Here is a 3,566-nt window from a genome sequence, read left to right as displayed (position 1 = left end):
GATTTAGTTTAATTTTTTTTATTTAAAAAAATTTTAATATCAGTGATTCTAATATCTTAGCACATAAGGTTAGCATAACATGTTTTATAAGATAAGTAGTTTTAAATTTCTCAACTTAAAAATGATCATAGATATTCATGTGACGCAGGATAATTCTCTTTTGCTTTTTATTTTTGTGTAAAATAAAAAAAATAAACAGATCTCTAATTTTTGTTTTAAAGATATTTTTATACTTGAAGATTAAAAAATACATTTAGATTTTTGATTTTTAAAAAAATAAGACATCTAAATTCTTTTATTAAATAGGGTCCGTTAAATTTAATGAAAAATCTGACCTGATTCTCGTTGAACTGACTTGGCTTTTACAGTATTCTATGTAAAGGGAAAATTTTTAAAATGGGCCAAATTAGTCCTCCCTCCTTCAAAACGACGTCTTGAATAATACCCCTCCACTTCAAAGGCTCGTCCCTTCCCATCGCCATCATACACTACTGCAACTTCTACAACCATCCCCTCATCTATGCTTCTACTCCTTATTGTTACAAATTTTTAGTTTTCTAATTTCAAAGAATGAAAAATGAATATCTTCAAGCACCATCTCAAAAAGAAAAAAGGTGGGTGGTACATTGAGATGGTGATAGAGATAAAACTATCAAGAGTGACAATTTCAAAACCAACATTTTCACCTGAGCTTCTAACTTCATCTGCAAAAAAGAAAAAATAATTACATGATTTTGATAATTATGGCATGAATTCATAGAAACGAAGAAGAATTTGGGTAGTTACGAGTGTAAAAGCCCTGAAGATTAAAGTTTAGATGGAAAATTTTGAGGGACTCAAAGACTCTGATTATGAGAATGCCTTTTTTAACACCCTGCAATTGAATGATAAGTCGAATTAGGAATTAGATGATGATGACTAACAGGAGAACCTGTGACAAAGAAGCATTTGCTGGGAGTAGGGGTGGCAGTGGGACGGGTAGGGGCGGATTTTTGCCCTACCCGACCCCGCCCCGCCGTCCTTGCACTCCGCTATTACCCGCCCCGCCCCTACCCGCGAGTAGTAGGCTGCTCTACCCTAACCCGCCCCTACGGGTACCCGCCCCGCCCCTACCCGCCCCTATAAAAATTAAATAACATTTTTATTTTTACACATTCATGTATAAATTAAGATAAAACTTAAAATTCATAACTAAATTAAAATACAAACATAAGATTCATCCAATGTCAAATAACTTGAAATTAAAAAAAGATTAATGTTTAATCATTACAAATTTACAGCATAATAAAGAAATTGCATCAAAAGAGTCTTCAATCATTATTCTTGTTCTTCCACCATTTAACAAACCTACATTGAAAACATAACATATAAACTAGTTAAGTTAAGCACTATGATTAGTAAACACAAAGTTTTGCCAAATAACTTGGCACCATTTTTGAAAAAAAGGTGAAATAATTTTTTAGAAGTAACAGTAATACCATTGAGAAGAAAGCAACACCAAATTAAAATTCCAAAGCAAAGGCAAACAAAAATAGAAGCAGCCAATACTTATTTCAAAATTGAACAATTTGCATAGGTATAGTTTTCATGGCCAACCAATACAATAACTCTAATGATGATGCAATTAAAAGTTACTATATAACTATGCAGAAATATTTACTCTAACTCTAACTCTGTAAAATAATAAATAAAAAAAATCAATCTTAGTAATACCCATGCTAAGAATATATAAAAAATGAATTTTATTAACCAATCTCACCATCCTTTACCTATTAACCACAACCAATCAAGTGTTACCCCAGCAAAAATTTCTCAATTATATCGAAAGACCAAGTGCAAACTCTACAAGACTGTTCCAAATTCTAAGTTTCTAGTCAATCTTTTTAAAAGTAAACCCAAAAACAAATTAGGGTGGTTATTCATTCTTGTTTAACTAATTTGCTAGTTAGTTATTAAGGAAACGTGGTCTAAACTAAAATTAGAGTTAGTCCACAGCAGCCAATAACTTCAACCATTCATCAAAGGAGGGACTTATCTTCGTCAATATAATTCTTTGGGGGCTAACATGTGAGCGAAACCACTGTAAGAAAACTTGGAAGCGAGTCATTCATCACATCATCAATTCATTATCATTCATTCATGGTGCTACTATATCTACTTATATGCACAGCAAAATTATTTTTGCAAGATAACAAATAATATTAATAAAAATAGGGCACACCACCCTTTTTTTAGGAGTGTGGTTTCAAGCAATATTTCTTAAGAAATTGAAAAAAGGGTTTAGCACCAATTCATTATATATTTTGTCTTATCTATTTATAATTGAAAAGCAGCATACTCCAAAATTGCAGGTTGCATTCAAATAAAAAGAAAAATGTTTGCAGACAAAATGAATGTTTTACTTGTTTGAATAACAATATTATGAGTCTAGTTTAAGTGTTTAACAAAATCAAAGCATCAACAACACAAAATAAAAAATCAGAATGCACACAATCAAAATATCAACAACACAAAATCAAAAATCAAAGCATCAAAAATTAACATCACAAAATCAACCATCAACAATACAAAATCAGATTATCAGCCATCAATACCATAAAAAATAAATCATACAAATTAACTTAAAATAAAAACTGAAGAAGCAAGCCGGAGAGGAGTACTTACCAGTTAGCAGAGAGACGATGAGGGAGAGGCGAGCAGAGACCAGAGACCGCAGACAGGAGAGGCGAGCCGGCGAGGACAATGACGGTGAGGAGAGAAGTGGGAGCGACACCGACGTGAGCTTAGTGAGGGATAGCGGCGAGGTGATCGAAGCAGTTGAGCAGAGGCTGTGGTCCTTGGAGAAGAGCTAAACAGGTGAGCTCGGTGGTTGTGAGGATGTCGACCTGCTGTAGGGATGGACGGGCTGTGACGGGTGGTCTAGTGCAGCTGAGCAGAGGCGGTCGTCTTTAGAGGCTTGGAGAAGAGCCGAAGAAGGGAGTTGAGGGTCTGGGATTTGGGAACTAAAGCGTGAGTGACGGTGACATCTGAACCCTAATGACCTAATCCCCCAAAAATTATATATATATATATATATGTGCACTCCGGGGCGGGTAAGGGCGGGTTTATCCTGAACCCGACCCCACTCCGCCCCGCTCAACACCCCGCTCCGGTCTGACCCCGCCCCGCTTCGGGGCGTGTTTACCGGGTAGGGGCGGGTCGGGTACCCGCGGACGGGTACTGCTGCCACCCCTAGCTGGGAGCGCCCATTGTTCCTCTGACTTTGTTGTTGTGCCAATGGCATCGGAAATAGAAAGTAAGAGTGAGAATTTTTTTTATGTAATGCTATTGGACTCTGACCACCGCTTGTGGCAGTGTTGGTGCCAAATCCGCCATCGGAAGAGGGAAAGCAAGCTTCGACAAAAAGAAGAAAAAGAAGAACAAGAACAAAAACCCTAACGAATATGAGGAAAACCCCTCCACCGACGAGCAGGGCAACACATGAGCAGTAGAGTAGCAGTGGCGAATAGGGTAGCACACAAACAATAGCAGTAGGGAGGAGAAGACTCAGGACCAAAAGATCTTTA

This window comes from Arachis stenosperma, chromosome 4 (genome assembly GCF_014773155.1).
Source record: "Arachis stenosperma cultivar V10309 chromosome 4, arast.V10309.gnm1.PFL2, whole genome shotgun sequence".
In the NCBI taxonomy this organism is placed as follows: domain Eukaryota; kingdom Viridiplantae; phylum Streptophyta; class Magnoliopsida; order Fabales; family Fabaceae; genus Arachis; species Arachis stenosperma.
This window is presented reverse-complemented; position numbering follows the sequence as displayed.